Here is a 12,666-nt window from a genome sequence, read left to right on the forward strand (position 1 = left end):
TTCAGGGTATCAAGTCTTATGATGAGGTCCTTGACCCATTTGGAGTTGGGTGAGTAAGAGATAATGATCTAGTTTCATTCTTCTACATGTCGGTAGCCAGTTTCCCCAGCACCGTTTATTGAAAAGGCTCTTTTCTCCAGTGTGTATTTCTTGGCATCTTTGAAATCAAGTAACTTTGTTGGCTGGACTTCTGTCTGGGTCTTCTATTCTTTTCCATTGATCTGAGTGTTTGTTTTGTGCTCATACCATACTGTTTAAAATACTATCAGTCTGTAGTATAGCTTGAAATCAGGCATGGTGATACTTCTTGCAGTTGTTTTTTGTTCAAGATTGCCTTGATTGCCCTACGTCCTTTGTGCTTCCATATACATTTTAAAATATTTGTCTCTATCTGTGAAGAATGGCTCTGGAGTTTTGGCTGAAGGACATTGAGTTTATAGATTGCTTTTGGTAAGGTGGCCACTTTTGCAATATTATTTCTTGTGTTCTGTGAACATGGGGAGTCACTTTGTCTTCTAGTGTCTTCTTCATGTCTTTCCTCAGTGTCTTAAAGACTTCATCATACAGGTCCTTGTTTTCTTCTCTAGTTTTGTTTCTGTCGCATTGCTATGATAAAATACCTGGACAAAAAGCAACTTGGGAGAGAAGATGGTTCATTTCCGCTAACAATTCCAGGTTACAGTACCTCATTGTGGGGACGTCAAGGCAGGAACTCGACCAGATAGTCATAAAGCATCTTAGTTAGGATTGCTATTGCTCCGATGAAGCACCATGACCAAAAGCAACTTGGGGAGGAAAATGTTTATTTCATCTTACAACTCTCAGGTCACATTAAGTTACCCAGGGAAATCAGAACAGGAACTGAAGGCAGGAACGTAAAGGCAGTAACGGAATCATAGGCCATAGAGTCATGCTCCTTACTGGCTTGCTTCTCCTGACTTACTCAGTTTGTTTTCTCATGTACTCCAGGGCTCCCTGACCAGGAATGGCACCATCCACAGTGGGCTGGACCTTTCACATCAATCATTAATCAAGAAAGTGCCTCACAGGCCAAACTGGTGGGTCATTTTCCCAATTGAGGGTTCCTCTTTTTAAATGACTCTAGCCTGTGGCCAGTTGAAAAAAAAAAAAACTAACCAGGACACATCACACCCATATTCAAGGGCAGATGAATAAGTGTGTATATATATTTTTGTGGTTGTTGTTTTGTGTTTTTGTTTTGTTTTCGAGACAGAGTTTTTCCGCAGAGCCCTGACTATCCTGGAACTCTCTCTGTAGACCAGGCTGGCCTCAGATTCAGAGATCTACCTGCCTCTGCCTCCTTAGTGCTGGGATTAAAAGTGTGTACCACCACTGCCCAGTTTTATATTCACTTTCTTGATGGCTTGTACTCAGCTCAATTTCCTCACTCATAAAGTTTAGGATCACCTGTCTAAGCAATATTGCTGTCCCCAGTATCCTGTCTCCTGTAGATGTAACCAACTGTCTTATTAAATAAGAAACACAGAACCAATGCAAAGAAGAAAGCCAAGAGGTCAGAGCTAAGAGCTAAAACTTTACCTTTCCTCCTGTGGTGGTCCTACCTCTCCGAAAAAGAGCTACTTCCTGTGTTAAAGTCTTTATAAAGACTTTTGGTTCTACCTTCTCATTGGTTGTAAACCCAACCACATGACCGCCTCGTCACTGCCTGTCTGTACAGACCTCCAGGTCTTCCATGGTTGGTATTGAGATTAAAGGCATGTGTCTCCAATGCTGGCTATATCCCTGCACACACAGAGATCTACCTAGCTTTGCCTACCAAGTGCTGGGATTAAAGGCATGCACCACCACTGCCCAGCTTTCCTATGGCTTGCTAATAGCTCTGACCCTCGGGCAACTTTATTTATTAACATACAGTTTTCCAATATTAATTAATTAACTTGATTAAGACAATCCCTCACAGACATTCCATGGGCCAACCCAATGCAGACGACCCCTCATTGAGACTTTCTTCCCAGGTGACTCTAAGTTATGTCAAGTTGAAAATTCAACTTAACCATCACAATTTCCTTGGTTGGATTTGTTCTCTGGATTTTTATGTTGTTTTGGTTTTTTGTTTGTAGTTATTATCAATGAGATTTGTTTCCCTAGTTCTTTATTTTTCCATATGTATTGGTACATAGGAAGGCTACTGATTTTTGTGTGGTTTGTTTTGTATCCTACCAAATTTCTGAGAGTGTTTATCAGCTCTAAGAGTTTTTGGTGGAGTCTTTAGGATGTCTTATGTGTGGAATCATGTCATCTGACAACGGGGCCACTTTGGCCTTTTCTTATTTGTGTCACTTTTATTTCCCTTTCTTGTCATGCTCTAGCTAAGACATAAAGCACTCTATTGAGTAAGATTTGAGGAGAGCAGACACTTTTGACTTCTTGCTGATCTCAGTGGGAATGCCTTGACTTTTTTTTTCTCTGTGTAACATGATGTTGGCTGTCGGCTTGTCATTTACAGCCTCTCTTGTGTGGAAATCTGTTCCCTTTGCCACTAGTCACTGTGACTTTTATCATGAAAGGATGTTGGATTTCTCAAAGACTTTTCTGCGCCTATGGAGATGGCCCCGTGAGTTCTGTTTTTGATTCTACTTATGTGATAAATATATTGATTTACATATGTTAAAACATCCCTGCAGCGAAGCAAACTTGATTATGATGAATGATCTTTTTGATGTTATCTTGAATTTATTCCACAAATATTTTGTTGAGAGTTTTTGGATCTATGTTCATCAGGGAGATTGACCTGTAATTTTCTTTTCTTTTCTTTTCTTTTCTTTCCTTTGTCTTCATCTAGTTTTGGTATCAGTATAATATTGGCTTCATAAAAAGTCTGGAAGCATAACTTCCCTTTCCAGTTTGTGGAATAATTTGAGTTTGAAGGTTTGGTAGAGTTCTGTGCATTTTTTGGCTGTGTGTGTGTGTGTGTGTGTGTGTGTGTGTGTGTGTGTGTGTGTGTACTGTGTGTACTGTGTGTTTTTTAATCTCGTTGTTACAGATATGCTCAAACTATTTATTTCATCTTGGTTTAATTTTGGTAGGTAATATGCATCTAGAAATTCACCTATTTCCTTTAGATTTTCCAATTTAATGGAATATAGGATTTAGGGTAAGTTCTTATGATTTTCTGAATTTAATTGGTATTTATGGTAGTTGGAATGTAGTTGACTCCCATAATCTCACAGGGAGTGGCACTATTAGGAGGTGTGGTTTTGTTGGAATGGGTATGGCTTTGTTGGAGGAAGTGTGTCACTGTGGGGGCAGGCTTTGAGGTCTCCTATGCTCAGGATACCGCCCAGTGTTGCAGTTGACTTCCTGTTGCCTGCAAGATGTAGGACTCTGTCACCACCATGTCTGCCTGCATCCTGCCACGCTCCCTGTCATGATGATAATGGACTGAACCTCTGGAACTGTAAGTGAGCCACCCCAATTAAATGTTTCCTTTATAAGAGTTGGCATGGTCATTCTCATTTTATTATTTTTATTATTATTTTTTTTACTGTGTTGGGATTAAACTATAACTTTACATCTAGTAGTATTTGGTTTAAGAGATTGAGTGTTCCTGTGTTTGGTGCATATATGTTTAGAATTTTACCTCTTGATGGATTGCTTCCTTAATTAGTATATTGTAGCCTTGTTTATCTCATCTGACTACTTTGGCTTGAAGTCTATCTTGTTTGATATTAGAATATCTATGCCTGACTGTTCCCTCCTTCCATTTGATTAGAATATCCTTTCCTATACTTTTCCACTAAAGTGATATCTGTCTTTGATAGTGAGATGTGTTTTTTGAAGGTAGCAAAAGAGTGGATCCTGTTTTCTAATCCAACCTACTAGTCTCTGTCCTTATTTTTTCTGCCACTGAGTCTTTTTATTTATACACGTTTTATAACTCTAGAAAAAAACAATCCCAGGATTTACCCTCCTGTGTGTTTTCACCTTGCTTCTTGTTGGCCCATGATGCCAGCTAAGGTTGCTAGTACATTGAAAATAACTGACTTGGATGGGAGCAGATTATTCTGCCACTTTCTAGGCCTTTGAGCTGCACACCAACTATAGGGCTGATCAGTCCACACTTGTTCAACCTGCCTGTGAGGTTCACAGTGATTTTCCCAGCTTGATGATCATCGATGATTTCAAATTCATCAATGTAACCACATGTCATCATCGCAGTTAGGAACCGCATGATGACTTTGTAGCATCCCTGTTGAGGACCTGAACATTTACTTCTCCTCTCAGCATCGTTGATGCTCTTGAGAGCATTGGCCAGAAGATTCATGGGCACCATGGTGATGGTTCAAAAAGATGATGGAAAGCTTATCTATGCCTTTTGATTGAGAAAATTGAGACCATTAATATTCAGTTATTATTGAAAAGTGTGTATTCATTTCTGTCTTCTTGTTGATTTATGCTGTTTTCTTATTCCTTGTTTGCTTAACTGGCCTGGCATTCCTTATTTTTCTCCTGTGGCCCCTTGGTAGTGTTTATCCTTCTCTTCAGTCTGAAGTATTCTTTTAAGTATCCTCTGTAGAGCTATCTTAGTAGTTAAGAATTTCTCGAGCCCGCTCTTACTATGGAAATTTTTTGTTTCTCTTTCAATTATGACAGATAGTTTTGTTGGATGTAATGGTCTGGATTGGTAGTTATGGTTCTTCAGAGCATAGCATACATCTTCCCAAGCCGTTCTGGCTTTGAAAGCTTGTCGTATAATCAGCTGTGATTCTGATTAGCCTGCCTTAATAAGTGACTGGTGCAGCCTCCAGTGTTCGTTTGTTGTAGCTGCTGTTGTTCTTATTTGTAGTTATTATAAAATGATATGGGGTGTTTGTCTGCTCTTGTCTAGTTGGTGTTCTATATGTCTCTTGTACCTGCATTGGCATTTCCCCTCCAGATTCTGGGAAATTTCTTTATGTTTTATTGAAAATACTTTTTATTGGCATGGAATTCTTCTTCTTTTTCTATGGCCATAATTTGTCCATTTGGACTTTTCATAGTGTCCCAAAGCTTCCACCTGTCCTGTTATATTTTTATAATTATTATTTCTCAGAGATCCCACCGGTGCTGGCTCTCGAGGCTTCCTGGGAATTTGGCTCCTTCAGGGATCAAAGTGGCATCACAATTGTGGTGACTCAGCAAAGCAGCCTGCAATGTCAGGAGGCCAGCCTTGGGGTGTGGGGGTGGGGAGGGAGGAGCGTCCGTACAGCTTGTCTCCCTTCCCTGCTGGACTTCAGGCTTATAAAGTGACTTTGTCTGAATTTTCTAGCTGTAGAATGCATAGCTATGATGAACACACAAGACTTAAAGGAAGCTAAGATGCTGGAGCTTCATTTTGGGAAGACAATAATGCTATTAATCACATTCTTGTTAGAGAAGGAGGAATTGAATGATTGTGCCATTGAAGACGTTTGCATCTGGAGTTAGTTTATTGGTTGAGGTTTTATTGTATTTCAATTTTTGTTCAAATCATCACCTTCTTTCAGCATGGATTCACCCATTTTTTTTTACTTAGAGGGGTGCTATGCTTCCTCCCACTTCTGGGATTGTCCTTTGTATCAGTTTGCTAAGGTAGGGGAAAAAGTGGCAGGCTAGTCATGTCAGCCAAATTAAACCTATGTGCGTCATGTGCTGACACAGCTCTGAGTTCCACAGTCCTGCCTTCCTACACAACTTAACTCTGCTGCAGTCCAAGCCCCACATCTTGGATATACCAGGCCTGTGTGCACCCAGATTCCATCTCACCCTTGGGCTGCCAGTCCATGCACCTGCCACGTGATACCTGGCACACCACAGATTTGTGTATGCCCAAACCCTGTCTTAGGCCCAAGCTGCCAGTTCGCATTTCCTCTGCATGGCACCTGGGGTTTGTGGGCCTGGGCTCACCCAAGCCCTTTCTTAGCCCCACGCTGCTAGTCTGTTTATATTGTGTTTTAATCTCATCTCCCACTTGTCCATTGCTGTTACAGGAAGCAGTTGACCGTATATATTAACCCTTTGTGCAGCAACCTTTCTACAGCTGTTTGTAAGTTCCAAGAGAATTAAAAAAAAATTTTTTTATTCCTTTGGCTTACCACACAGATAGTGACATCATCTGAGCATGAGAGTGGTATTCCTTCTTCCTTGCCAGTCTCTATATTTTGGTCCTCTTCTCTTTCTCGCCTTACTGTTTTAGTTAAGACGAGTAGAGCAATGAGAGAGAGTGTTGTAGATGTAACCAACCGTCTTAGTAAATAAGAAACTCAGAACCAATGCAAAGAAGAAAGCCAAGAGGTCAGAGCTAAGAGCTAAAACCTTACCCTTCCTCCTGCGGTGGTCCTACCTCTCCGAAAAAGAGCTACTTCCTGTGTTAAAGTCTTTATAAAGACTTTTGGTTCTACCTTCTCATTGGTTGTAAATCCAACCACATGACCTCCTCGTCACTGCCTGTCTGTACAGACCTCCAGGTCTTCTATGGTTGGTATTGAGATTAAAGGCATGTGTCTCCAATGCTGGCTGTATCCCTGAACACACAGAGATCTACCTAGCTCTGCCTACCAAGTGCTGGGATTAAGGGCATGCACCACCACCGCCCAGCTTTCCTATGGCTTGCTAATAGCTCTGACCCCCAGGCAACTTTATTTATTAACATACAAATAACATTTTAGTACAAAATAAAATATCACCATTCTTGCCTTGTTCCTGTTCTTAGTGGGGAATCTGTATTTTTAAATACTAAGTGTGATGTTAGATTTTCTTTTTGTACATATTCTTTATTAAGCACTCCTAGTTTACTAAGAGTAACATTTCTTAGCATTCAGGCATCTGTACTGGCCTGCCCTTAGGGTCCTGACAGGATACATCCTCAGCTGCAGCCACTAAGAGCACCCCCTGTGTGCACTCGCTATGTTTCCTTATAAAAGGTGGGCCCCGTCCACTTTCTCTTTCTCCTTCTCTTCTGGTCTCTGCCCCCTTCTCTCTCCTGCCCTCAATGAACTTCCCACGTGGGCCCTCTTGTATGGTTTGACTCATTCATGCCATTTTAAAACTACAACAAGTTTACCTCACTTGGTAATGATATGTGTGTGTGTGTGTCCGTCCATGTGTGTATAAAATGATATATATAAATACAATTATATTGTATTTGCTTTTATGAAAGGTATTGGTGTATAGTTATCTTTTCTTATAAATATTCTCCCTGCTTTTATCCTCTGGAAAAGAGGTTTTATTTTTAAGTAAGTAAGATATTTCCTTTAAGTGTTTGATATAATTCAGCAATAAACCCATCTGGGCTTGGTACTCTGTTGTTGAAGCTTATTAATTATTGACTCAGATCCTTTGGTGGGTAGGGAGTAAGGCCTATTTTGAGCATCTGATTCTTCCTGAATGAGCTTTGGCAGAGTGTATCTTTCAGTAAACCTCCATTCCATTTCATCCATGGTATCAAATTTGTGGGCATAGGAATGGTCCTTGATTATATTTTTTAAATTTAGTGATCTATTTTAATTGTAGTGATCTTCTTAACTCATCTTTCTAAAGGAAAAGCTTTATCAGAAGAGCAAGATTTTATTTTTGAATTTAATGCAGTCCTTTGGATAAGAATAGATGTCCTATGTGTGTGGAGTTTCACATGTGTATATGTGTGTGTGGGTGGGAGGGGGAGAAGGGAGGTATGTATTTATGTATGTGCTCATGTGAGTCTGTTCACATGTGTGCAAGTGTGTGTGTATGTGGAAGCTAAAGATTGACATTGGGTTTCTTTCAAGACATCCCCCACCTTATATTTGAGACGGGGTCTCTTGGTGAACCTGAAACTCATTAATTTGGTTAGCTATATGGCCAGTGAGCTCTAGGGATCTGCCTGTTTCCACCCCACTGGGGCTAAAGATGTTTGTCACCATTCCTGGCTTTTCCCATGGGAGTTAGGGATCTGAATTCATATCTTCATCCTTTACCAACGGGGCCATCTCTGCCTCACCCCTTTATCTTGATATTGCTCCTTCCAGAAGGGGTAGTGTATTCCATTTGAAGTTTCATCCTCGAGAATGCAGATCTTAAGTATTGAATGCCCTCTCTTGAGAGCTCTGTGGCTTCCTCCAAATTCCAAAGTTTTATAAACCTCAACTACTCTCTTTTGTTCCCTAGTCCTGGAAGTGATGATGTTCTTGAAGTCACTACCTTCCACTTATTTATATCTGACAGGGTCTTACGATCCAGCTCTGGCTGAACCAGAACTTACTATGTTGCCCAAGCTGGCTACAAACTCGTTGAAGTCTTCCTGTTCAACTAGTAAGCGCTGGGATTACTGGAGTGAGTCCAGAGGCTCACAGTTGCTTCATATGAAACATCTTTTCTGCCCTTTCCTATTGCTACTTAGGCCTAGACACTTTATTTTTGCCTAGAGAATTTTATGCCTAGACAATATATTCTCTTTGTTCAGATGACTGGTATAGTCCCTATCCTGAATGATACAGATGTGTGTATGAGCTAAGCCTTCTATTTTCTTATGTTCGACTTGGCAGGAAGATATTTACTCCTGTCTGAGGATGTGTGAGTGATTTGCAAGAAACAAATGCAGATGAATTCATAGCAAGCCAGTTGTTCGATTAGAAAGAAAAGCAGTGGAAGTCAGTGAGCAGCAGAGCAGAGTGTATTTGCATCAGCAGCATTCTCCATAACCGAGCAGCGTGGTCCAAAGCCTGCCTCTGTTTTTGTCACAGTCTGCAAGTCAGTAAATCCCCGAACACCACCATTACCATCAAACAAGCTGCAGAGCCTGAGAATGGATTTCCTGGAAAGATGACAAATGATGTTTTCACAGCACCAAGTGCTTACTGTAGGACTTTCTGAGAGGCGAAATGTCAAAAGGTTATTGTTTTGGCTTGAGGAGAGACGTGGGAAGGTATTCCAGAGGGGAGAGTACATGGCCTGACAGTTCTTTCCGGGAAGAGCTGCCTGCAGGACAAGAGAGGAGCAGCCTGAGGACAAATTTTGAACAGTTTGAAGTCAAAGTTGCCTCTGCGAGAAATAAGAGAGGCCAGCTAGAAAGACAGGGAAATTAAGGTACATGAGTCTGGCTGAAGCCTCCTGCTAGCTAAGAATCAGGAATTCCAGCACAATCAACATCAGCAATTAAGCTTTCTTACACAGAGACGACAGTGTGTGTGGACAAATGCAGTAAGTCCTGAGTCAACGTGGTTGCTGACGTGAGCTTGGCCACGTGAAGGACCCCAGTCCCTTAGACCAGCGGAATGGCAAAGTGCTGTCTCCCCCGCCCCTCAGGTGACCATAGCTTTCTTCTTCCAGATGTTTACACCCTGAAACCTCTTCCCTACAGAGATATCTGCCCCCAACACACACACACACACACACACACACACACACACACACACACACACACACACACAAAATGCCCCATCCTCCTCCTTCAGCTGTATACAATAAACCCACCTCCTCAGTTCAGATGTGTGACATGAACCTGCTGGGGTTCCAGGCTGTTGGTGGTGTGCCTCCATCAGAGCGCATAGCCCGCCCGATCCCAGCTGTTCTGCCCATGTGTGTATGTGCCTGTCCTTCATTCTCCTGTGGCCCTGCTCAGGTCAACACCAAAAGCCTTGCAGGTCTCAGCAATAGACCTTTCATATAAAGACATGTTCAGAGAAGAAGGTTAAAACATGAGTTATGCTGAAGTGCCTGAGTGTATGTGGACCTGCACATGTGACCTTACTCCTTTCCCAAATAGAAACTGGAGAGTCCCCTCGGACCACACAAATAAGACCCTGTAAACTGTTGTTTACATGGACAGCTCCTAACTCCCGCACTTCTCTGACGGTCTGCAGTTCCCTTACTAACTGCAGTCCTCTGGTGCACCTCAGGGGTTACCCTGTGGTCTCGTTTAATCTCCTTAGCAACCTTTAAAGATAACAACTTCCAAAACCAACAAAATCTTACATATAGTTATTGTAAAAACAATGAAATACATCTTTTTCTGGTTGTTTAAGAATGAAAATGTGGTAGTTTGAATGTAATTGGCCCCTATAAGCTCATAGGAGGTGGCACTATTAGGAGGTGTGACCTTGTTGGAGTAGGTGTGGCCTTATTAGAGGAAGTGTGTCACTGTGAGGGCAGGCTTTGAGGTTTCCCATGTTCAAGGTCTGTCCAGTACAGACCACTTCCTGTTGTCTGTGGGTCAAGAGGTAAGACTCTCAGTTCTCTCTCCAGCACCATGTCTGCCTGCATGCCACCATGTCACACCATGATGACAATGGACTAAACCTCTGAAACTATAAGCCAGCCCCAATTAAATGTTTACCTTTTTAAGAGTTACTGGGGTCATGGTATCTCTTCACAGCAATAGAAACCCTAAGACAGAAATATAGCTTTAAAATATTGGTTTTAATTTTTAAAAGTTTTATTTTATTTTATGTATATGGATGATTTGCCTGTATTTATGTCTGTGCACCACATTCATGCCTTGTACCCATGAATGCCAGAAGAGGGCATCAGATCCCCTGGAGCTGGAGTTACAGACAGTTGTGAAGTGCTATGTGGGTGCTGGGAATCCAAGCAGGTCTTCTGCAAGGGCAGTCAGTTCTCTTAACCGCTGAGCCATTTTCCCAGCCCATTGTATTATTTTTAATGATCCATATGTGTGTGTCTGTGTGTTCATGCTCTGTGAGTGTGAGTATCTGCAGAGGCTGGAGGTGTCAGAGTCCCTAGAGCTGGATTTACAGGTGGCCACCAGTTGACTAACATTGGGCAATAGGAAACCAACTTGAGTCTTTTGCAAAAGCAGTACATGCTCCTAACCACTGAGCCATCCATCTCTTTGGTCCCCACACTTGAGTATATCTTAGTCTTTTCCTGAGTGCCCTTCTTTCTAAAAGTCTCTGTGCTTAAATCTATGTTAAAAATCCCTTTTAAAATAAACTCAAACTTGGCTTAATACTGGTTAATCCTAAAATTCCTTCCTGTATAGAAGTTAAGATTCTTACTTGACCTAAGAAGTCTCTAAACAGACTTCCTCGGCTGGGCTGTGTCTCGCCATCTGCCTCCATCACTGACGTAGCTGTTTAGTAAGTTTTGGGTTTTTTTTTAAGTCTTTTATATGGCTTTAAATTAAAAGCACGTGGTATTGTACGGTTACTGAAGTGTAGGTGGACACAGACTGTTGAGGGCTGTAGACCCTCTGGGTTTGTTTAGGACATCTCAGTTTGGAAAGGAAGGCTCAAACAGCCTTAGACTCACCAGTTGGTCACCTGCTTGGGTGCAAACTCACTTTATTTTCCTGAAATTTAGAGTGTTCCTTCATCACAGGAATAGATTTTGCAGAGCTACCTCCGGACAGAGTTTGTAGAGAGCGCTGTCTGCTTCTGTGCTTCAAACCTAGCAGAGGACCCCTTATTTAATGGAAATTACCCCCTTCACCCTCTTCCAATAGGGGGTGTTTCACCATCGATGACAAATAGAAGCAATCAAATAATCTTAAGCCTTTTTGACAATTGTGATCATAAGAAATGCAACCCGGCCACTAGCTACACACTCCCCTTTTCCATCACTGAGCTCTAGTTGGTTCAAAGGGCATCGAGTACCCAAGGAAATTAAGCCTGTTGTTGTCTTAGTGTTGGGACCAGCAAGACCTCCCTCTAATCTCTGATTGCCTCATCCACACAGGCCTCCGAATTACCTCCCTTTTTTGTTCTTGTTCAAATGGAAACTGACTCCCAAGACACCAGTGCTCTGAATATAATCTGTGATTGACAATTAATGCACAATGTATAATTAACATGCCAACTGTAGCATTAAAGTGGGATATAAATTGACCAATATCATGATAAGGAATTCATGTTTTCTTTATAGTGGCAAAACACTAGCTGTAAATAATAGGATGTTGTTTATTTCTTAGAAGAACAGAGAAAGGAGGGAGATGGAAGATCCAAATTGTAATAAATAAATCAAAATGATAACAATTATTTAAACAATACAACAGAAAGCAAAGAACATTAGGGAGAGAAAAAGTAGTGAAAAAAAAAGAAAAGAACAAACTGGGCATGACGGTACCCATGCTTAATCCCAGCCCTCGGGAGCCAGCGGCAGGTGGATCTCTGTGAGTGCAAGACTAGCCTGGTCTACATCATGAGACCCTATCTCAAAAAAGCCCCAACAAAAATAAACTCACAAAGAAACAAAAATTGAGGTAACAAACAATAAAATGGATGGCCTAAATCTAACCATATCAAAACTTAGGCTAAATGTAAATGTTCTAAAATAAAGACAGAGATTTAGCTCAGTGATAGAGTGCTTGTCTAGCAAGAGCAAGGCTTTGGATTCAGTCCTCAGCTCTGGGGGCGGAGCCTTTATAGTGGCATTTAAAGACTTCATTTTTGTTTTTGTTTTTGTTTGTTTGTTTGTTTTTTTTTTTTTTTTTTTTTTTTTTTTTTTTTTTTTTTTTTTTTTTTTTTTGGTTTTTCGAGACAGGGTTTCTCTGTGTAGCTTTGCGCCTTTCCTGGAGCTCACTTGGTAGCCCAGGCTGGCCTCGAACTCACAGAGATCCGCCTGCCTCTGCCTCCCGAGTGCTGGGATTAAAGGCGTGCGCCACCACCGCCCGGCTGTTTGTTTGTTTTTTAAGATGGGGTTTCTCTGTGTAACAGTTCTGGCTATCCTAGA

The 12,666-nt window shown here is 41.4% G+C and overlaps 1 pseudogene; it reads right to left on the reverse strand.

Moving 5' to 3' along the window:
- Positions 1–3,902: 3,902 nt before the first annotated feature.
- LOC107401789 (small ribosomal subunit protein uS8 pseudogene) lies at positions 3,903–4,315 on the reverse strand (annotated as a pseudogene).
- Positions 4,316–12,666: the final 8,351 nt, after the last annotated feature.

The sequence above is a fragment of the Peromyscus maniculatus genome, chromosome 15 (assembly GCF_049852395.1).
Source record: "Peromyscus maniculatus bairdii isolate BWxNUB_F1_BW_parent chromosome 15, HU_Pman_BW_mat_3.1, whole genome shotgun sequence".
In the NCBI taxonomy this organism is placed as follows: Eukaryota; Metazoa; Chordata; class Mammalia; order Rodentia; family Cricetidae; genus Peromyscus; species Peromyscus maniculatus.